Below are 24,960 nucleotides of genomic sequence, written 5' to 3'. Positions count from 1 at the left end.
TTCAAAGTATCTGAAGCCGGACTTGAACTCAGGAAGATGAGTCTTCCTGATTCCAGGTTCCACACTCTAGCCCCTGGGCTACCTCAGCTGTTGTTTAGTTTTTGTAATCAGAGTACATAGACTCAAATTCAGTCTTCTTCATTTACTAGTTAAGTGATCTTGAGTAAATAACTTAAGAACCTCTAAGCCTCAGTTTCCTTATCTATAAAGTAACATTCCCTCATGGGATTGTTGAGTGTCAGATGAGAACCTATGTTATTGTCTCTCCCAAGACATTATGTTGTACGTAAAGTATTGGCTTGCATTGGTAGGGGAATTTCTCCACCCAGACTGATGAAATCAGATCCAGTCTCTGCCACTGTATAAAGGTAAGATGTTGTTGTTGAGGTTTTTGGTGATGGAAGTTGAGCACATAGAAGAGATAGGAGACAGACTTAAAGCTAGAGAGGTGCACCCTGGTACACCAAAGTACCCTGGTGATCTAAGGGTTGGGGGAAATAAAAAACAATTGTAGGGTTTTTTTTTTAAGGTCTTGATTAAATTGGCAAAGTATTGTTGCCAGGGGGATTGCCATTCCCAATTCTGTATCCTATCTAGGCACAGCCTGTATCTGCCCAGAAGGGAGAGGCAAGGACAGCAAAGGGAATCTCTGAAGATCCATCCAAAGAGATGAGTTAGACAAAGTGTGGAGCAGCAGGGGCAAAAGCTAAATTGAAATGTCATCATTGTTTTTGTTTTCAATGTTTGCAGTATGGGGATTACCTTTCTCTCATATGTCTTCAGTTTTTGGTTGGTTGTCTTTCAGTGTTTATTTATTTCCTCGCTCCTGCTTGATACTCTGTTATGAAGACAAATGGAACCTGACATAGAGCTGTCATTTGGTGAGGAATTTTTTATTTTTAAACATGTGAAGGAGAAAAGCCATATTGTAACTTTTTTTTCTACCTTGAAAACAAAGACTCATCCTAGAAACCTGGATTTCCTCAAATCCCTACTGCATCTATTTTCTTTTCCACAAGGCACTGGCTTTGTAAACAAGATCCCATTTGTATCCAAATCTTTTTTATAAGGTATAATATTTCCCCCTTTATTTTATACAACATTATACTCTTTTTGCAAGTTCATGAAACTTTCATGTAGCCTAAACATGTGTGTCTCTCCCTCTGTGAAGTAGGATTCTTTCTGTTACATCATTGTTTCCATTTTATTTATGTCTTGGTTTTATATCCCTGCCTGTACCTAACTCCAAGCTTTTTCTTGTATGTGTGTGTGTGCGTGTGTGTGTGTGTGTGTGTGTACAATATATATGTCTTCCTATATATACACATGTGTACATACATATGCATGTATCTTTATCTTTGTCGACTTCCTTCCTTCTTTCTATTTTACTTTAAAATTGCTTTTTCCATAAGATATGATATATACACATATGCCAAAATATATTCATTTTGGTCTGGATCTCTTAATTTCATCAGTCTAGGGCTTTTCTTGTGGGGAAACTCCCTCCATCAGTGTAAACGGACAACTCCACTTTAAGTCTTTGAGAGTTTCTTGGGGGTTGGAGAGTCTATAACTTGCTCATGGTATATACATATGTGTGTGTGTGTGTGTGTGTATCTGTGTGTGTGTGTGTGTACGTACTTTCTGGTTACAAAACATTTTTTAGTTAGCATTTCATTTGAGATGAGGCAAATAGTGTAACTATTATGTCATCTTTACAAATGAGGAAACAGAGACTCGGACTGATTAGAAAACTTGCCCATGGTCACTCAGTAAGTAGTAGAGCCAGGAATAGAACCCATATCCTATGAATCTGTTTAATGTTCTTTATTTTGAAAATAAACTTTTAAAAAAGTAAACTTGGCAAAGATCAATAAATTTCTCTCTACAAAGAATAATAGTAGATGAAGAAAGGACTCATCACTATGTATAACTTTTGGGGGGTATATTTCACATTTAAGATGATTGCTCCAATATTTTCCAGGTGGTTTCCAGCTTGTGAGCTTCCTTTTACTCCCTTCTAGTTTTAAAAATGATTTGTGGATGTCCTTTTCTTTCTTTTCTTCCTTAAAAAATTTATCAGTATAATTTTTACCAACCCCCCTCAATAGCTGTGTTCCCTGAAATAAAGGAAAAATCAAAGTACTTCCTTATAATAATTAAGTATACCATGCAAAGCAAAACTCCCACATTGGCTGTATTTGAAAATACATATTTTATTCTACACCTTGAATCCATTTCTTCTGCCAAGAGGTGGGAAGCTTGGTTTATAGTCATGGGACTGATCACAGATCTTAAGTCTTTCAGAGTTGCCTTCCTTTAGTATGAAAATCATTGTAAAAATTGTTTTCCTGGTTCTACTCACTTCACTCTTCTCAAGTTTCTCTGAACCTATCTCTTTCATTATTTCTTATGGAGTAATAATATTTTATTACATGTATATGCCATAATTTGTCCAGTTATTCCCCAAATAATGGGTTCCCACTCTGTTTCCTAGGGATTTTTTTGCTTTTTGTTTTTACTACACCAAAAAGTCCTACTAAAAATGTTTATTGATTTGTGAGTTTTTGTCCTCTTTCTTTAATCTTTTTGGGTATGCCACCTCTGTGCTAGTAATGGTATTGCTAATTCAAAGGGTTTGCCCTTTTTGGGTGTAGTTCCAAGTTATTTTTCAGAATAGTTGGATTTCTTCATAGCTCTACCAACAGTTCATTAGTGTGCCTGACTTTCCATAACCCTTCCAGTGATTGTCATTTTCCATTTTTGTCAACTTTGCCTATCTGATGAGTGTGATATGGTGCCCTTCAAGTGTTTTTAACATGCATTTTTCTTATTAGTGATTTGGAACATTTTTTCACATAATTGTCGATAACGTGTCTTTCTTCTTTTGAATAGTACTTGTTCATGTCTATTGAGGGATAGCTAATTTTTATTAGCTGACATTTCCCTATATAGCTTAGATTTGAGACTTTTATCAGAAAATCTTGGTGGAAAGATTTTCCCCCAGTTGTTTCCTTTCTAATTTTAACTGAATTGATTTTATGCAAAGCCTTTCAAATTATATGTAGGCAAAATTGTCCATTTAATCTCCTATGATCATTTTTATCTTTTGTTTGGCCCCAAACTCTTCTTCTATCCATAAGTATGAAAAGCATCCTCTTCCCTGTTCCTCTACTTTGTTTGTAATTTGACCTTTTTTAAATCTAGGTTAAGCATACATTTAGAACTTACCGTAGCATGTGGTGTGAGATGTTGGTCTAAACATAATTTCTGCCACATGGCTTTACAGAATTTCTAGAAGTTTTTGTCAAATAGTGAGGCTTTGGGTTTATTGAATACTATGCCATGATATTTGTGTACTTCTATGTACTTTATTTTGCATATATGTTCTTCTGATCAACTATTCTAATTTTTAACCAGTTCCATATAGTTTTTGTGATTTACAGTTGGTAGTAGTTTTGATTGAAAATAATTCAGCCAAGTCCCCTTCCTTCCAATACTTTTTTCATTTTTCTCTTAAAGAGTCTTGAAAATTTGTTTCTCTAGATGAATTTTGTTGTTATTATTATTTTTAGTTCTATAAGTGTCCCACAATATGCTGTTACACTGGTCTCATATCTATTGCATAGCACCACTGACATTAGTGTTGGGTTGGCTCTTTTTCCTGCTGTAGCTCCCAGGGCTCAAAGGAGTGAGTCCATGGTGTGGTCCTGTTATAAAGAGTTATAGGAATGGGTCTTTTTCTCTAGTTTCTAATTACTGGAGGTTGGACTGGCTGCAACCCCTTGTTCTGAGTACTAACTGGCTTTAGGTCCATTTTTAGGATCTTGCCAGTCTTTTCTGTCATAGCTCCTTTTCAATATATTATATATTGTAGGATCATAGCTTTAGAGCTGGAGGAGACCTTAGAGACCCTCTATTCCAATATTTTCATTTTATGGATAAGACAACTGAGGCTCTAAGTAATTAAATTACTTGCTTATGGTCACACAAGCATTAAATAGCAGAACCAGAAATAAAACCAGTAGTCTTGAATCTATATCTAATACCCCTTTCTCTCAACTACCTTGCATCCTGCATGTGTGTAACTGTGCATATGTTGGTATTTTACCGGTGAATTAAGACCCTCTTAAATCTTTGTTCTGTGCCTATTCTCAAGGCCTAGGATTTTTCTCTTTTCCCCCTCCTCCTTTGACATCTCTCATATATCTTTCTCTGGTAGCTCCTTCACTATTGTTTTATTCATGAAAAGGTGGCCCTTTTTGTTGCCACAGCAAGCCCCTATGCATGCATCTTTGATCCCGAATTATCTTATCCCGTCTTCGCCAGAAGATTGCCTCCAATACCATGCCTATCCTTTCACCAGTCTCAGTCTTTACCTGACTATTGGTATTGTTGTGTACAAACATATTCACATTTCCTCTATCTATAAAATACCCTCACTTGATCCTATCTTTCCTGCTACCTATTCTCCTATATTTCTCCCCTATTTCTCTGCTAACCAACTTGAGGAAGTCATCTAACCTTGATGTTCCCACTTCTCCCCTCCCTTGATTCTAAACCTTCTGCGATCTGGCTTCTCAACTCATGCCTCAACTGCAACTGCTCTTTCCAATGTTATTAACAATCTCTTAATTTTCAAATATCATCTTTCTTGGCCTCTGTCTTTGACACTGTCTTCTCTTGAATATTCTCTCCTCTCTTGGTCTTTGATGACACTCCTTTCTTCTGGTTCTCTTCTTACCTGTCTGACTACATCTTATTCTCTTTTGCCAAATCTTCAAACAGGTTATACCCATTAACCATGGGCATCTCCCAAGGCTGTATTCTGGGTTGTCTTCTCTCTATATATACTCTAGCTTAGTAGGGCAGCTAGGTGGTACAGTGGATAGAGCACCAGTGCAGGAGTCAGGAGATCCTGGGTTCAGATATCACCTCAGACACTTGATACTCACTAGCTCTGTGACCTTGGGCAAGTCATTTAACTGCAGTTGCCTCATCCTGGGTCCTCTCCAGTCATCCTGATGAATATCTTGTCACTGGATTCAGATGACTCTGGAGGAGAAGTGAGGCTGGTGACCTGCACAGCCCTCCCTCAAAACAAAGTCAAGTGCAAGTCATGTCATTATTTCTCTGATGGCATGGTCTTCTTCACAACGAAGGACAAGCACACACTCTAGCTTAGTGATCTTGGATCCCATGGACTGAATTATCATCTCTATGAAGATTATTCCCAAATCTCTTTATCCAATCCTAATTTCTCTTCTGCGTTTCAGGCTCACTTCACCAACATCTGTAACTGAATGTCCCACGGACATATCAAATTCAGTATGCCCAAAGCAGAACTTACTGTCTTTTCCCAATCCCTCCCCCACTGTTCTCAGTTTTTCTATTACTGTCACAGACACCATCATACTCCCAGTCACCCAGTCTCACAGTGCTGGTGAAATCCTCAACTACTCACCCCACATCCAATCTGTCATTTCTATCTTTACAACATTTCTGGTCCCCTTCTCTCAACTCTCACAGCTACCACCCTCATGAAAGCCTTTATTTACCTCCTCCTTGGACTATTGCAATGGCCTTGTGGTACTAAAAGTAAAAAAAAATCTGCATCTAAACTTGAAGAACTGCTCCTGGAGGTGCTGTTCTTTAGACAGAAATAGAGTTTAGACCAGGTTCATCCTTGGATGTGTCCACCTCTATTAAGAAGAATTAGGCTCCCTTTTTTCACATTCTCTGCTCATTCATTCTTCTATTTCAGTGTCCCCAGGGACAGTTTTACTTATAGCTCATGGCTATGGATCTCCCTAACAAGCAGGGAATAAAAGGTATGCACAATGAATAATATAAATCAGGGACAGGCAATTTATTTCTACCTGCACACACACACACACACACACACACACACACACACACACACACACACACATCTAAATTTTAAAAGATTCAAAACGCGTACATTAACTGAAAAACGTTCAGAAACTTAACTGTTGTTACAATTTGCTGAGAGACTGATACCTAACCTTATTTTAACATAAAGAAGTTTGTGCATCTTATAACTAAGCATTTTACATTTCACTTTGGGTTTTGCACTGTCCAAATAACTTCAGGTAAATGTTTGCTGGTAAAATAGCAAGGCTTGGGACAGTCCTCTTGTCTGTGGCCATCCTTTCTATTATAAAAACTTTCTCTGACTCGTACTACTCTTGTGGCTGCTGCAACCAACTGCTGTTCTCATTAGACTCAATGGTTCTGGATCTCTTCAACTTTACAAGACCACCTCCAAAACCTAGATGTGTTCATTTCAGTATACTCTCAAAATCAGGAAAGAAAAAGCACAAAAGAGATAGCCCAAATTTAGGGTCTTGCTTACCTACATGCCACATACTTGCGTCATTCATTAATATTAGGATAGCATTATATTTAAAGGTTCATATGATTTGGCATGAGAATTAAATAAATGTAAATGCTCAGATATCTTCCTACTAACCTTTACTGTTTTTGATCACTATTTAATAGAAACCAAATTTTTTCTTCAGTCTTAGGTAAAAAAATTTAATTTGCTCTGAACATTTCCTTAGACTAAGAAAGTCAAATGAGATAAATAAACTATTTTTGTTGTTCAATCACTTTCTTTGTGACACCATATGGGATTTTCTTAGCAGAAATACTGGAGTAATTTTTCATTTCCTTCTGCAGTTCTTTTTACAGATGAGGAAACTAAGTGAATGAGGTTAAGTGGGTCACTCAGCTAGTGTTTGAGGGCAGATTTGAATTCAGGAAAATGAATCTCTTGACTTCAGGCCTGGTGCTCTTTTCACTGTGCAAACTTAATTTCAGGGATTCATGGAAGCTTTGCATTAAAAACCCTTGTATATATTTTCTGTTTAATTTTTTCTGTAGGAAGGGCAGCCTTTAATGTCCTACTTTCAAGATAGAAATATTTCAATGGTTTTCTTATTACCATAATAACTAACATTTATATAGTGCTTAAAAATTTTTAAACTCTCTCTCTCTCTCTCTGTATATATATATATAATATAAAATTTCATTCAAGCCTCCCGAAAACCTTGAATTATTCTCCCTACTTTCCAGATGAACAACCTGCTGCTACAATACCTAAAGGGACTTGCCATGTGGGCACATAGTCATGTCAGAGGCTGGCTTTTAACTTCTATCTTCTTGGTTCTGAGTTCAGCAGTCCTGTCCACTACCTTCTGCTCATTGTCTGAGCAAGCTCTCAGAATGTTCTCTCCTGATTGTTTCGTACCATTTATCACTTTGTACTAAAAGCAGAGAGTGAAAAAATCAGCGTGGAAGGTTCAGGTCTGTATAAAAATTCTAGGTAGATTTTTCTCCAATCATGAGGGAATCCTATCGTCGTTTTACTAACTTGCTTTGAACTTCCTTCTTGCTATTTTACCCACATATGTGTTTGATCAGTCACCTTCTTAACCAAAGGCTGCCTCCAGCTTTGTAGCACTGCCGGTGCTATAGAAAGCGAACTCCTAAACAGACCAAGCCTTTCCTCATAGCAAAGCTTTTAAGGCACATTTAATATAATACAGCTTTTAAACAGAGATATAAAAAGCAATTTCCTCACAGATAGCCTCTAAATTCGTTAATCTTGCCTGTGTATACCACGTGGAATTAGTGTTTTCTGTATAGATGTAGCTAGGTTAGCACTGTAGGCTTGTAATAAGGAGGACCTGAGTTCATATCTGTTCTCAGATACTTACTAGCTGTGTGACCCTGGGCAGGTCACTTAAATGGTATTTACCTCAGTTTCCCCATCTGTAAAATGTGGATAAACCTTGCAGGGCTGTTATGAGGATCAAATGAAATATTTGTGAAGTGCTTAGCACAGTGTCAGACACATAGTAGGGGCTATATAAATGCTTACCTCCTTATCCCATAGTTGTGACGTAAGTAAGGGAAGTGACTTGTTTAGAGCAAGGTATGGTTACCAAGGCTCCTATTCTGACTTGCCAAATGCCTTGTTGCAAGGTGGGTGGTGCAATGGAAAGAATGCTGGATTTGGAGTCACAGGTCATTTTAGTCATATCTGATTTTTTGTGACCCCATTTAGGGTTTTCTTGGCAAAGATACTGGAATAGCTTGCTATTTCATTCTCCAGCTCATTTTATAGCTGAAGAGCTGAGGCAAACAGGGTTAAGTGACTTGCCCAGGATCGCATAGCTTGTAAGTGTCTGAGACTGGATTTGAACTTAGATCTTCTTGACTCCATGCCCAGCTCTCTATCCATTGTGTAACCTAGATGCCCTTTAGTTGTTTAACCATTTTGTATTGAACATGTTTGGTAGTGAGATGACTATAATAGACAAAGGTCTAGTCCCCATCCATAAATTCACAGGGAGTGCAAGATTGTAATCTTGGTCCCCAAGCAGTCCATGCACACAAACATTAGCTATATTATCCACAAAGAAGAAAAAAATAAAAACAAAACACTTTTTTGGGGGAATCCTTGGACATCTTTAACCATCTAGGTTAACTGTCTGATTCTCTTGTTGGCATGAGTATTCCATTATATCTCAGTTTTGTGGAGGAATGGTTGTGTCTCTTGATTAAATACTTCTGGTAACTTTTGATGTAATCTTGAGGTTAGCCTTGAAACAGGGAAAAGCTAACAAAAATAAGACAAAATGAGGTTTAAAAAAATTAACTACTGAATGAATGACAATAACGCAAATAAACACATACTGTGTACAAGTATTCTAACCCTAAATGCTAGGCACTAGAGAGATAGGAAAAAATTAGATAGTTCCTACATTAAAGAAGCTTATCTGGTACTAGGGAATATAATACATGTGCTAAGTAAATATAAGATAGTTTAGGCAAGGGAATACATACTTACAAATAATAATATAGTACTCCTTCTGTCCCTAAGTCAGCACTGGGAATTTTTCAAGTTGAGTGCTCAGGGGAATGATTAGGTACTCTAGGAGTCCAGATCTTAAAATTATAGTTAATGAGATCACCCTGGTGTGTTTACCTTTAATAGTCAACTGGTAGGTACTCAAAGCAAAGATATCTACTAAGGTAGCATAGTAAGAAAAGTTAGCTACAATATTCCCGCCATAAGACTGAGTTGTACTTTCTCATAAACATGCATAGTATACAGGTACTAAGGCTTACATCTAGCAAATACAGCTCACACCTCTAATGCTAGAGAGAATACAATTTCTTTTTTCATAGTGTCCTCACGTTGCTTCTCCCTGCTCAGCTAGACTCCCTGGATCTGCCTCTTTCCACACCTTCACTTTTGACTACCAGAGTTAATATCTTTGTCTGTGCCCTACTCCTTCTTTCCCATTTTCTTTTTAATATAAACTTTATAAATCTCAGGAAACAAATCTCAAGAAAAAGGATGTATATGAAACAGTGAACTTCTATTATGTATAGTTTGTCTTTTTCTCCACTATGTACAGTTTATGTTTTTATTTTGAATAATTCATATTTGACATAGTAGTTTCAATACTGCCTTGCTTGTCTGTCACTTTCTGACTTTCTGACTTCCTTCTGTTCTCCTCTGTTTAATTGCTTTAATGATTCATTGATATTCTTTTCTTTCTTCCTTTTTCTCTTGTTTCACTAACTGCTAAGTCCACTTCCCAGTATTTCCCACCAACGAGAAATAAAAGTCCTCCCTTATAACAAAAATGTATAATAATGAAAAACAGATCCATACATTACCTATATCTGAGAATGTATGTCCCATTATTAATCTCTAGGATTTAGCATCAGTCTTCTGAACTTGAAAATCCTCTTTGTGTTTCTAACATAGACACTGCAGAAGGGAGTTACTAGGGCTGGAGACCTGTAACACTCCCTGTTCTGAACCCAGTCATTTCAGTTTATACAGGGTCATTGCTAGAGAGAAACCTCTAATTAGATTCCCCTCTCTCATATTCATAGCTCAGTGCAACATTACCCTGGTATTTTGGGTACAGTGTTACTTTTTTGACTCATCTAGAGTCTTTTCTCAACAAGGGGAAGCAAGATGAGATAACCAATGAACAATATAAATTGGCTATAGAACAAGTCATTTTTTCCTACAAGGAAAGCAATGGTACACATTTTTTAAAAAATCACTCCATATACCAGCAGAATGACTTAAAACAATCAGTAGCATATCTCTGAGTACAATTGGCTGGGAGGCTTATATTTAAGACTTGTTGGGACATATTAGAGTTTACGGGATTAATTAGCAATTTCCACATTTTACCTCTTCCTTCCATTTTCTGAACGCTTGGCTGATGAAAGCTTATGGGCAAATTGACCAGAATAGGCCGTTTCCACTTAACATTGATTCTAGTTTTTAAATTTTTTTCTTTTGATTTTCCATATAGTTGTATTTTGTAATTTGTATAAATCATTCTCCTGATTCTTCTGCCCACTTCAATCTGTACCTGTTAATTCAAGTCTTCCCAGATTTCTATGAATCCATCTCTTTATTTACATACATATGCCATTCCCCAGTTGATAGGTACCTATTTTATTATTTATAGCTCTTTGCTACAGTAAAAAATGCTGCTATTACTATTTTTTCTATTTACCTATCCTTTCTTTCTTTGGTCTTTGGGGGATGACTAGTGGTATTTGTGGGTCAAGGGTTAAGATTAGGGTTTAGTGACTTTTGAGGTATAGTTCCAAATGCTTTCCAAAATGATTAAACCACTTTACAGCTGCATTAGTGTCTTCCCATAGCATATCCAGCAATTACCATTTTTATATTTTGTCATTTTGATGGGTATGCCATATAACTTCTAACTTGTTTTATTTTGCATTTATCTTATTAATATTTTTAGATTATTTGTTGATAATTTTTTTCTTTTGAGAACTTGTTCATATCTCTTACTATTTATATATTGGCCTTAGATACATACCTGGCCAAATCACTTAACCTCTGGCTGCCTCAGTTTCCTCAAATATATAATGAGATTAATAATAGCATTTACCTCCCAAGTTTGTTGTTGGGATGAAATGAGATAATAGTTGTGAAAGTGCTTAGCACAGTGCCTACCACGTAGTAGGCGCTTAATAAGTAATAAGTACTTACTAAGGACCATAGTAGGCACTTGGTTCTTTTCTTTCAGTGGGGGAAGGGCTCCTGTTCTTAAATATTTGAATTTAGTTTCCAATATATTGTGGCTTTCAGATATTTATCAGATAAATTTGTTACCAAGACTTTCCCTCCTAGTTAATTACTTGACCCTTTGATCCTAACTACTATTTTGTTTGTGCAGAAACTTTTAGCTTCATGTAATTAAAATCATCCATTTTATCTTCAGTAATATTCTAATGTCCCTTCTTTTATCACACACTCTCCCTTTATGTATCAGCCAGATGGGGTGTCCTTGGCCATTGTGTTTCAGTCTTTAAGCCCCTTGGGACAGTTCCTGTTAGGCTGCTACAGTTTTTATAAATCCACCTCACTACTGCCGGAATTCCTGGTCAGGGATTTGTAGTCTCTTCCCCTACCATACTATTTACCAGAATTCAAGTGAATTGACATTTTACAGGTAAGTTTTTATGTTGGTTAACAGCATAATATTTACTATACATCCACTACTGTAACTAATGTATCTCCATAAGTGGAAATAAAATATTAGTGTGGCTATAGGCCAGTTAATTTGTCCTAGTTTTCCCCATATTATATTTAAAATGAGAATATGAAGACTTGATAACTTTAGGAATAATAACCAAGACTATATAAGGGAGTTATATGTGTGCGTGAAAGATTTTAGAGTCTTTTTAAAATGTGTGTTTATTTCTTTTTATTTTTCAACATTCATTTCCACAAAATTTTGAGTTCTAAATTTTCTCCCCATCTCTCCCCTTCCCCCAACCCCAAAATGCCATGCATTCTGATTACACCTTTCCCTAATCTGCCCCTCCCTTCCCTTATCCTCATCTTCTCTCTTGTCTTGTAGGGCAAGATAAATTTCTGTAACCCATTACCTATATTTCTTATTTACCAGTTGTATGCAAAAACATTTCTCAACATTTGTTCCTAAAACTTTGAGTTCCAGCTTCTATCCCTTCCTTCCCCACCCCTACCCATTCCTGTTAAGAAGGCAAGCAATTCAATATAGGCTATTTATGTGTAGTTTTGCAAATGACTTCTATAATAGTTGTGTTGTGTAAGACTGACTATATTTCCCTCCATCCTATCCTGCCCCCCATTTCTTCTATTCTCTCTTTTGACTTTGTTCCTCCCCAAGTGTTGACTTCTAATTACTCCCTCCTCCATTTGCCCTCCCTTCTATCATGCCCCCACCCCATTTACCCTACTTTCCTGTAGTGTAAGATAGATTTTCATACCAAATTGAGTGTACATTTTATTTCTTCCTTAAGCCAAATGTGATGAGAGTAAGCTTCACTTTTTCCCTCTCACCTCCCCTCTTTCCCCTCCATTGAAAAAACTTTTTCTTGCCTCTTTTATGAGAAATGATTTGTCCAATTCCATTTCTCCCTTTCTCCTCCCAATATATTCCTCTCTTACCCCTTAATTTTATTTTTTTAGATGTCATCACTTCCTATTCAACTCACCCTGTGCTCTCTGTATCTCTCTCTCTGTATATGTATATGTATCATCCCTTCAACTACCCAAATACTGAGAAAAGTTTGAAGAGTTACAAATATTATCTTTCCATGCAGAAATGTAAGCAGTTCAACTTTAATAAGTTCCTTATGATTTTTCTTTCCTGTTAATCTTTTCATGCTTCTCTTGATTCTTGTGTTTGAAAGTTAAATTTTCTATTCAACTCTGATCTTTTCATCAAGAATGCTGGAAAGTCCTCTATTTCATTGAATAACCATTTCCCCTGAAGTATTATACTCAGTTTTGCTGGGTAGGTGATTCTTGGTTTTAATCCTAGTTCCTTTGACTTCTGGAATATCATATTCTAAGCCCTTTGATCCCTTAATGTAGAAGCTGCTAGATCTTGTGTTATCCTGATTGCATTTCCACAATATTCGAATTGTTTCTTTCTAGCTGCTTGCAGTATTTTCTCCTTGACCTTGGACCTCTGTAATTTGACTACAATATTCCTAGGAGTTTCTCTTTTTGGATCTCTTTCAGGAGTGATCTGTGGATTCTTTCAATATGTATTTTGCCCTCTGGTTCTAGAATATCAGGGCAGTTTTCCTTGATAATTTCATGAAAAATGATGTCTAGGCTCTTTTTTTGATCATGGCTTTTAGGTAGTCCCATACTTTTTAAATTGTCTCTCCTGGATCTATTTTCCAGGTCAGTTGTTTTTCCATTGAGATATTTCACATTATCTTCTATTTTTTCATTTTGGTTTTGTTTTGTAATTTCTAGGTTTCTCATAAAGTCATTAGCTTCCATCTGCACCATTCTAATTTTTAAAGAACTATTTTCTTCAGTGAGCTTTTGAACCTCTTTTCCATTTGACTAATTCTGCTTTTTAAAGCATGCTTCTCCTCATTGGCTTTTTGGAACTCTTTTTCCATTTGAATTAGCCTATTTTTAAAGGTGTTATTTTCTTCAGCATTTTTGGGGATCTCCTTTTAGCAAGCTGTTGACTCACTTTTCATGATTTTCTTGCATTGCTCTCATTTCTCTTCCCAATTTTTCCTTCACCTCTTTTACTTGATTTTCAAAATCCATTTTGAGCTCTTCCATGGCCTAAGGCCATTGCATATTTGCTTTGGAGGTTTTGGATGCAGAAGCCTTGACTTTTATGTCTTCCTCTGATGGTAAGCATTATTCTTCCTCATCTGAAAGAATGGAAGAAATACCTGTTCACCAAGAAGGTAACCTTCTATAGTTCTTTTTCCCTTTTTGGCATTTTCCCAGCCAATTACTTGACTTTTGAGTCCTTTGTCAAGAAGGGGGTATACTCTGGGGACCTGTAAGTTCTCAGTTCCTCCAAGGTAGCACGCTCAAGGGAGTGGAGTTTACTCCTCTCCTGGCCTGCTCTCTTGTCTGGGAGCTACCAAAGCTTTTCTGCCCAGGATCTGCAAGTAGAATTCCCTTTCCAGAGCCTCCACCAGCTCCACCACACCAGCTAGCACTCTTCCTCACCCCAGGGTCCCCACTCAGGACTGAGACCCAGATCATTGGCTCAATTTCTCCAGGGGCTTTAGGTCAAGAGCTCCAAAAGTGGATGCTGCTGCCACCACTGCCACCACCTGGGGCTGGGGCTAGGGGAAGACCCTGCTCCCTTCTCACACAGGTGAAAAAGCTTTCTCACTGACTTTTGAAGCTGTCTTTGGCATTTGTGGGTTGAGGGATCTGAGAACTGCAGCTGCCGCTGGGGATTCCACCTCTGAGACCTGCTCTGGTCCTGTACCTGCTGGTGTAGCAAGGCCAAGGCTGGACTAGGCTCCATGGGCTGTGCTCCACTCTGTACCCCATGTGATTGACCCTTCCAAGCTACCTTGGGCTGGACATCTCTTTCACTCTGTCATTTTGTGGCTTCTGCTGCTGTAAAAGTTGTTCAGAGTAATTTTTTACAGGTATTCTATGGGCTGTGGGGGAAGAGCTAGAGTAGTTGCATCTTTCTACTCTGCCATTTTGGCTCCACCCCCTCCAAGATTTTAGAGTCTTAAAAGAAAAAAGTATTAGAGAAGAATCAAAGATAAATGTATGTGCATATATATACATGCATATATAAATACATGTATATAGTATATAGGCAACTTCTTTCCTTCCCCTACCCCAAAGCTCCTTCAAAGAAAGGACTATTTCTTTTTCATATTTTTTTTTTTTTGGTATCTCTAGCACTTAGCACACAGTGCCTTACTCATAGTCGACATTCAATAAATGTTTCTTGAATTTAATTCACTTAGGATTCTTTATATCTGACCCAACATGAATTACTGATGGAGGAGGGGGTAATGGCTTATTATAAATATACCCTCATGTTAGTAAATGCCTTTTGTTTCTTACATATATGTATATAGACAATACTGTAACTTTTGTTTTTCCTTATTTACTTGTATTTTAATATGTAATACTAATGTTTCATTGGTAAGAGCTTTTTGCACTTAGGATCTCCTTTTTCAAATAAAAGAATTGTTCCAGTGGAAGAGGCATGCAAAATAAAGCCTAGGCTACTGATAATATCAGATATTTGCATGCAAAAATATGTTTATTTGATTCTTTTATTTTTCCATAACTATAGCATTCAGAAGTCAACAAGGAGACTTAGTCAACGATAACTAGACTCCCCTTCCAAACATCAATTTAGCTTGCTCTTTTCCTGAGAAGAAAACTTGACTGAACATGGAAAATTTAAAGGATATTCCTTCAGAAAGCAAATGAGCATTTGAAAATGAGGGTTATAAAGGAAGTCTTTAAGTAATGATCATAACTATAATGTTTGCCACTTTGAATGTATTAATATATACTAAAATGGTGTAAAATATTAAGTCCACTGGGAGAGGAAAAAAACCAGGAATGAGTTTTTTTCCAGTGCTGGTTTTTTGTACCAAAGGACCTCAGGTGTCTTCTTGGCTTCAGGAGTGCAGCTGTCATCTCTTATGAGAAGACATTATCACTCTAATTGAGAGTCCTGCCTCTGACAGCAGGGATTCTTTCATAAACACAAAATATAGACTTGAAATTAGATTATTAGCCTCTCCCTCATCCTTCCAGTTGGTTCCTTCAAATATGACATTGATGTCTAGTAAGTGATAGAAATGAAGAGCTTTTCTGATTCTTGACCCCCTTCATTGAGAGTCACAATGGTTTGGAGAATGGGTTCAAAAAGGAAGGTGTGTCTATCAGCCAGCAGCCACTTTTGGAAGAACACTGCAGCTTTTGGGCACTTTCTTCTTTCCCAGATCTGCATTGATAAATCTTATTGGTGCTGCATGTCTCTCAGATAACCTGGGGTTAGAAGCAGCTGGAGATCTAGTTGCCTGGGGTGTTCTTTCTTCCCCTTCCAAGTTTTTCCCCTCCCCTTCATTACTCCAGTCTGGATGCAGGTGATGAGGCTGGTAAGCGGAGGTCAAGCAGTGTTTAGCTCCAGAAGCACGGGAGGGAAGATTTACAGTTCCTCCCTGCTCCACTTGATGGACAATTAAAGTGCTGCACGCTTGGAAGAGAGCAATGTCGTTCAGAGTCGGAATAGTCAGAATAAATCAGTCACCTTCGCTTAAAGGTCTGAACTGGACTGCTTTCAGGGGACTTTAAAGGCTCAGAATACCATTTAGTTTATATTTTGAGACATAAGAATTTATGATAAAAATTTTGATGGCCAGGAGCAAAAGGGAGATTGAGTCATGTGACAAGAAGCTTCAGGAGTTCCTGGTGGCATTTGGGAAAGATGCTGGTCATAGCATTGTAGAATTAATGCTGGATGAGACTGAAAATGTTGAGTTTTAGGGGTGCTGGGACCAAGAAATAGCAACACATAGTTCCTGCCCAAATGAATTCAAGTCAAGTTTTTCTCAGCCAAAGAAGTTTAAAATTCATTAAAAATCCACCATTAAAAATCTACCATAGTGGGTAGGAATCTGAGCATTTGTGATGCTTGTCAAATGGGCCAGATTGAATCTGTGCACTTTTATGGACACAAGATAGACCTAATATACAACAGAAAGACTGAGGGAGGGATCTAGGGTGGCCAAGTAGTCTGGGGTGATTAGAGGAGGAGTCTAGGGAGGATCTTGATGGGAGTGGCCAGTAGGCTGGGGTAACTAGAGGAGGAAGGCTGGAACCGGGAGAAGATCAAGGGTGGGAAGTAGCTGAAGGCATCTGAAGATAACAGATAATGGAGGGCTAGGCTAGGTTAAGGGTAACCGAGAATTTGGTATAGAGATAATGAAAGACTTAATAGCTTCAGGCAAATGCCCCATCGAGTGGGAAGATTCAAGGAGAGTTCAAGGGGGTTCTCAGAGCCTGTACCCCATCAGAAAGAACATCTAGTCCAACCCCCTCACTTGACAGATGACAAACTGAAGCCTGGTATAGAAAAGTTACTTTACCAAAAGTTACACAGATAATAAGTAGCAGTCACAATTTTAACCCAGTTACCCTGATTTTGTATCCTGTTTCTTTAGGATGTTTCAGCCTTCTGTGTCACACGCCTAAAGATTTGCAGGTCATCACTGAAGACCACCAACATCTGTGTTTGTGTGCACACATGCTATGCATTTCTACATGCATCTCAAGTTATTTGTAAAGTTGTTGAGATCTGATTAATCATGCTTAATTAGTAAGTCTATGTTTATTAGGTTACCAGAAGAGTGAAGTTTGAGTATTTCCAGGTTCTTGTAATTTATGTGTACTGGAGGGAGATCAGGGAATCACTGACAAATTGAGTGTCCCTTATCCATTTTTATCATCTTGAGTCCTATCAATAAATTCATCAGGTAGATGGAGGTGGGCAGGACCCAATTGCGTAGGGGTCTTTTGATTTCTCCGCTATCCATCACATATATATTTATGTATCAGAGGTAATGGAGCTGAACCTTCAATTTGGTGGGCATCATGCTTGGGCTACTTCTAGTACTCTTAATAAAAGGTATCAGAAGATCCTGATTGTTTCTTGGTTTCTGGTAACTGGAAGGAAGGGGAACTATTTTAAAGAAGTTTGACCACTGCTTCTGCATGAGTCCCTAAAACCTTGGCCACTGGGAGGGCCCATCTACGAAAGGTTGCTGATCTGGATTCTTCTGGACCTTGATTTAGTACCAGAGAAGCCTGATCCCAAGGAAAGAGAATCAGGCTTTTCTGTGGTTCATTTTTTCCCCACTCTGGAGTTATTCCAGTAAACCTCCTTATTTAAAGTTTACATTAGGTCTAGGTCTCCTCAAATGAATAAATGAAAAAGGATTTTTTAAGTACTTACTATGTGCTGAGCACTGCTCTAAACCCTAGAAAGGATTAACAGAGTTCCTTTTAGAAAAGTTACTCAAAGTACTCTCAAGGTATAGGTAGGACAGCTATTTGTTTCTTCTGCAAAAAAAGTGCTTACAACTCAAAAGACTCATAATCGTGCGTTGACAAATACTTGAAACATGAAATTGTAACTCATAACTAAGGTCTCCTTAAGTACATAAACTGATATGGATAATATGTGAGGTAATCAAAGGATTCATAAAATCCTTTGTCTCCATTATTTTCTCTCAAGAGTTAAAGTTTGGTAGATTTGCAAGACAATACAAGACACAAGCATTTCTTTTCATCTTGGATCAGTACTTGCAAAGCATTTCACCTGAGGTCTCTATCTTCTGGTAAGTCAAATATTCATGCATCAGCTCTCTGGTAGCAGTAATCTTTTACTCAATAAGAGTATAACTGCCGGAAGCATTTCCCACTGAACAACCAGCATTCAGATCTTTCATTGACTCTGGACCATTTAGATTCATGAGGTAGCCTCCAAGTCTAAGAAACTTTCTTGGAATTGTTGTATGACTGTGCTCAGGGAAAGAAACACAAAGGAGAAAGGCAGATAGGGACTTGAGATCTAGTCTCAAGTTCATCCTAGACAAACACATGCTCTTCCTGCCTTGTACTCATGGTCACCATGAGTACAGCCACTGCTGGAGACCTACCACACATACCCCTGACATAAGTCCAAGGGAGAGCTGAGAGCTTCCCAAGCAGATATTCCAAAGAAATGAACAGAGGCTTAGGGTAGAAGATTCTCCATTTAAGCCTGGTGAATGAGAGCCAATCACGTGAGGCAACCTCCTCCTAATTTAGTGACCAAATCTCTCTCTCTCTCTCTCTCTCTCTCTCTCTCTCTTTCACACACACACACACACACACACACACACACACACACACACACACACACACACACACACACACACACCAGGATGAGGCCCACCAGAAGGGGCCAGGGAGAAGGCACATCTTCATCACTCTTGGTACATTTATAATTTGTCTTTTGCATTATTTCAGTATTTTGATAGCTACTTGGAAGTTTTCTCTAAGAAAGTTTCTTTGTAGTATAACACCTATTTCAAAAGCCTCTTCTACAGAGGCTACAGAAAGTGTTAACTGTCTCATTAAGGGCAGAAATGCTAAGAGTTACAGTTGTAACTGTCACTCTGAGATGATTCTCCCTATGGAGTCAAGGAGATGGTGTTTTAAAAATATCTTTTGATCTATGAGATAAACTATGGGGAAGACAATGAGAAAAAGGGTGAGAACTTTCTTTTTATATCTGTCAACTTTTATTTTTATGAAGTAACATTATAATGAGAATTCTATGAAGAATGAGGATGAAGAAAGAGTATTTAGAGGGATGATTTGAGAGAAGATACTGTTCCTGACTAGAAAGAAACTGGAGAACAAGGAAAAGAGGCTAGAGAGGGCTTATTTATTGGTGAATTGGCTATTTATCTTTATTTTTTCCATTTTTTTATTCAAAACATAATGAACCCAAATAAAAAGAGCATTTCCTTATATATTTTGGAACACAAGAAGGGAAATGAAACTCAATCTCTGTAATGAAGAGCTTGCATTTTAAAAGTATATACAAAATTCTACATGTAATTTTCAAAGCTGTCCTGCTGGTCCATGATTCCTTCTGTTTTTCCTTCTGTTCTCTTTTCATTTTTTTAAGGGGGAGGAATACCCTATCTCTAATCCCTCTTTTCCTCTCATGTCTTTCCCACCAACTGAGAAAGCTCTTTTAAATAAATATGCATTGTCCAGCAAAAGTATATTCCCATATCAGCCATGGCAAAAAAAAAAAAAAAAAACAAAACAAAAAACAAAAAACCAAAACAGCTTCCATTTATTACTTCTGTGTATGTATGTAGATGGCATGCTTTTCATCATTAGTCCTCTGGAATCATGGTTGATCATTGCATTAATCTGAATTTTTAAGTCTTTTAAAAATTGTTTCTCTTTACAGTGTTGTCATTATTGTATAAGTTTTTCTCCAGGTTCTAATTACTTCACTCTGTATAAATTCCTACAAATCTTCCTAGATTTCTCTGAAACTATCCCTTTGATCATTTTTAATGGCACAATAACTTTCTATTTCATCTGTATGCCATATTTTGTTCAATCATTCCCCAATTTTTGGGCGTTCTCTTAGCTGCCAGTTCTTAATCACTGCAAACAGAGCTGCTACAAATATTTTTCTATATATGGGTTTTTTTTTCTTTTTTTGATTTTTTTTGAGAGTATATATAAGCTTAGTGATTAATCTTTATCTTTCAAAGATCATAAAAACATTTTTGGGAACATATTTTTTTCCTCCTTCTTTCCTTCCTTCCTTCCTTCCTTCCTTCCTTCTTTCTTTCCTTCCTTCCTTCCTTCCTTCCTTCCTTCCTTCCTTCCTTCCTTCCTTCCTTCCTTCCTTCCTTCCTTCCTTCCTTTCTTCCTTCTTCCTTTCATCCTTTCTTTCCTTATTAAGTGTTTATATTCTGTGCCTCCTATTGCCCTTCCCCCCAGTTGAATGAATCATAAAAGAGGAAAATAGAATTTCCCTGACAAGCATGTACAGTTTAGCAAAATAAATTCCCATTGTATTCATATCTGAAAATGTATTTGAAGAGAAATTTTGGTTGATCTTGAGTGAAGTGAATGGTGGAACTGTGTTCTCAGAAATGAAGAAAAATCATCTGCTATTATAGTGAATATATGAGATGATTCTGTGATATTTATCACAGCTAAAAATATTATGGATAATTTTATTTTCTTTGTTTTATTATCAGTTGCATTGTTAGTAAATTGTGCATTTGGTACCATAAATATTTAATCTGAAATAATTGAGGGATTTGCTGCATATAGAAAGGAAGAAATGCTATTGAGGAAAAATGGTTTCCCTAATACATTGAATAAGTAATATGAACTGTGCTGGGGGCTCAGATTAGTTTATTGAGACATATATTCAAATTTTATTAAGTAATGAGGAAATATATAAGCATACTCCTGGATTATCTTTACAATAAAAAGTTGAGACAGAGGAGATTCTTTTTGGCCCTCCTGTTGGCTAATTGATTATGGAATTCATTGTAGGAGACTTGTAGTTCCTGGAAACTTTCTTTATTTGATGTATTTCTCCACCTCCCCCTTCCTTCCCACTTAGGGTTTTGAATTCCTTGATGAGGCTCAATATGTGGTGGTGGGACTGACATTAGATGTAATTCAGCCAGTCATCATGCCAGGCCTTGCATTAACTTAGATACTACAATTACAGGAAATCAAAAGGCTGAAAGGACTGTTTAGGGTTTTCTTACCCTTTTAAAAAACTATATTACTTTTCTTTACAGCAATGTAACACAATCCCTTTGACCCTGCGGTTGGGAAAGGGACTCTGAGGCAGCTGGCAATGTGGCTTGGCCCTCTGGTTCTGGTAGATAATTATATATGTAATAATTCAAGATATAGAAAGCCAATTTGGTGGGAAGGGATTGAACCATTGTTCTGCACTGAGGTACTTTACAGACAATAAAGGTAATCTGCATTACAGAACGCTGCCTGCTGCAGTGAGTTAAAGCAGCATTATAGTGGAAAGAACAGAATGAATGACTGAGTGTGAGACTGTGTGTGGGTGCACATTACATCAACAACATATTAAGGAACTCTGAGCAGTGAAGGTATGTTCCTTTTACAGAGGGATTGTTGGGTGTTCAAGGAACTCACCCCCCTATTCTCTACTGAAACTGATAGAACCTACTCTATATTTATTGATCAGCAAATAGGAATCTAAAAATATTGTTGTGATAGGATTTGTGAATGAATTTTAAATTCAGTTAAAAAATTTGTGTTCTTAGAGGTAGATTGAAAATCTGGCATAACAGACATCACAAACCCAGGCCTTGGGAGGTACATGAGTGAGAACTCTTACCTTCACCTGAAATTTCTTGGGCTGCTGATGTGCCAGGGTTGTAAATTCTTAACGACATTTTGTCCTTCTCCACCTTCATACCTTCTCTCTCAAGGATCTGAAGAGGGCTAGGAAAACACTGAATCCTTCAAGTCTCTCTGTCACCTATCAAGTAGGATGGTGCAAGTTCTTTGGTTTTCCATTTTTGCAGATGGCTAGAAGAGTGCAGGCCAAAGGGATCGCTCTGTTTAAGAGTGATTTGCCCAAGTTCATGTAGTGAACCAGTAACAGAATCTAGGGATTCTGCTTTACAAACCCTAAGACATATATCCTCCCACTTCAAAGGTAATTAGAAGTTAGGAGACAGCTACAGTATTGGACTTTGTTCCAACATAGCCTATAATGTTATTTAAGGATATTATCTTTAAAAAATTTAAAAATTCCCCCCACACACCACTAAAGCACATAAATCCCCCAAAGCAATCCAACAACCCACAAACTTTTTTTTTTAACTTCTAGAAGTTGTCATGGTTACTCCCAGGCATGGTTTCTAAGGCTCTGTTCCCATAAGTGTGTTAGCAGGATGAGTGAAAACCTGCACTTTTAGAGCATCTGTGGCATGTATGCTCACCTGTTTGTGCTCTTGTGTGGGATAAAAGAGCTGTGATGACTACTTTTTCTAGACCTTGGAAAGTGATATTCTAAGGTAGTACTTTTGAGATATTGGAGAGGGCTGAATTTTTCTCCCACGGTAAAATAATTTTAGCCAGGAGAACAGATAATCCAGTATTCTAAGTTAAGGTCCTTAACAACAAGGAGTGTATGTGTGCATATAGGCTGGGGGAAAAAGAGACTGCATTGTCTTTTCCCAGCAGAGCTGACTGCCTTGTCATATATGTAAATTTAATGGCAACGGGATGGAACTGACTCATCTAACACTTGACTAATAGACTGACTTTTACCCTGAGCTCAGTTAGCAACAAATGTGTTAGCTAATCTGCAGCAGGTATGCACCTCTGGTACTGCTGGATATGCTGAGCTCATTCAACCTAACAATATATTCAAGAGACTGAATTTCTATAAGAAAATTTTAGCCTGGTGAGGTAGAGAAGGGGGAAGATATTGAAAGAAAAATATTAAGGGACAGGCACATTATTTTCTCCTCATTTACTTCAGTCTGTGTTCTACTAGGGACATAGATGGCATAATGGATAGAGTACTGGGTCCAGAGTCAGCAAGACTCATCTTCCCAAGTTCAAATCTGGCCTCAGACACTTATTTGCTCTGTGACCATGGGCAGATCACTTAACCCTTTTTTGCCTCAATTTCCTCATATCTAAAAGGAGCTTGAGAAGGCAGTGGCAAACCACTCCAATGTCTTTGCCAAGTAAACTCCAAATGGGGTCACGAGGTGTTGGGCATGATTGAAATGACTAAACAACATGTTCTTTTGGAAACTGGGAAGCTTAAGCAGGGAAGTAGTTTCCATTTTGTATTTCATTTGAATTCTGTGATGAGATGTCACTTAGACTGTTCATATAGTGCCAAAGTAACTGATTGTTAAGTGAAAAATTCTGTCCATCGTGGGATCATAGATTTAAATCTGGAAGGTTCCATAGAAACCATCTAGTGTCAAACCATTAATTTCAATAGATGAGGAAACTATGGCTAACTTAACCTATATCCTCAAGTACAGCCCTTTGACTGAATCCAAACTTCACAGAATGAATTCCCTTAATAAAAGGGTTTGTTCTGTAAAACTTGAACTCAGTCAAATGGCCACACCCAAGGACCTAGAAGGCCACATGTGGTCTCGAGGCCACAGGTTCACCACCTCTGCCTTAGAGAATTTAAGGGACTTATTTAGAGTCCCATAAGTAGTAAGTATACACCAGGTTGCCTCCAAATCAACTGGCTAGTTCATAAGATTTAGAGTTGAAAGGGAACAAAGAACAGTATTTCAACTCCTACATGCTCCCATTGATGAAGAAACTTAGCTCCAAGAGGTGTTTTCCAAGCTCAGGTAGTAAGTAGCTGTTTTGACTCCACAAAGGTAAACTATTGGTTAGACTAAGAGTCTTCCCTCTACTTCCTACCATACAAACTGACTAATTTTCTAATTATTTTGTCATTGTTTTGATAAAATGCCATTGTCATATTCAGGAGAAAAAAGATGTTTTCCCCTTCTTTAATCTAGGATAACTACAGTTCTCTGATATATTGATAGATGATAGATAGATAGAGACTGCTATATATATGTATGTATATATGTATATGTATATATATATATATATATATGCATGTATATATATGTATATAGGGAAAGGGACTGACTATCTTCTAAACTACTTTACCTCTCTGTGTACATGTGAGTATTTAATAAAGATACTGGATTTAATAAAGATACTGGATACAGACACTGAAACTAGACAGTAACCACTTGGTGTCAGTTTTATTGTCATGAAATCTATGGATATTAAGTATGCTTCTTGACTGCAGGGACCTTAATCGGTCCTCTCATTTTTGTTCCTTTGTGTTTTTTAATCTAATTTTCATGTGCATCCCCCTTTCTACAACATCAGTGAAACTATTTTATTAGGCAGGCTTTGCTAGGCTAATGAAATCAGTTAAGAAGTATTTACCAAACTCTCATTATATGTCACTAACTGTCCTAAGTACTGGGGATACAAGGAAGACAGTTTCTGCCCTCAATGAGATAACATTCTAATAGTGGAAAACAGTGCAAAAAAGGGAGCAGAAAATCAGGGGAATATTGGGAAGAGAGGAAGTATTCCTGTGGGGACATAGTGGTAAAGTCTGAAGAGTCAGAAGCAGAGATGGGAGGGGAATGAAGAATGATTGCCTTGGCTTCACAATGAAGGTTCTGAGATGGACTCAGCAGCGGGAGAAAGAGGATATAGAGGCAGAGGGATCTCCCAGGATGAGATGGCTTAGATAAGGGAACAACAGAGAGAAGTAGTCTTCCTCTGAGACTCTACTTTCATTTCATAGGCTAAGCTTTAAACCATGTCCTAAGTTACTGCAAGGGAACCATCCTTCCTCCCTCTTCCTAATTAACTTTCTATTACACCAGGGTGTAAAACACAGCTCCCCTTACACACTTATTTGCTGTTGTCTCATTGCTTATTAAACTGCCTGTGGGCAG

General features: G+C 37.6%; 1 protein-coding gene across 4 annotated transcripts in view; it reads left to right on the top strand.

The window, feature by feature from the left end:
• The window catches only part of RBFOX3 (RNA binding fox-1 homolog 3), a 967,429-nt gene that overhangs the window by 4,793 nt on the left and 937,676 nt on the right, over window positions 1-24,960 (top strand). The gene's annotated exons all lie outside the window — the stretch shown is intronic.

This window comes from Notamacropus eugenii, chromosome 2 (assembly GCF_028372415.1).
Source record: "Notamacropus eugenii isolate mMacEug1 chromosome 2, mMacEug1.pri_v2, whole genome shotgun sequence".
NCBI lineage: Eukaryota > Metazoa > Chordata > Mammalia > Diprotodontia > Macropodidae > Notamacropus > Notamacropus eugenii.
Note: the sequence above shows the minus strand (reverse complement) of the source record. Positions and strands in the feature narration are given on the sequence as shown.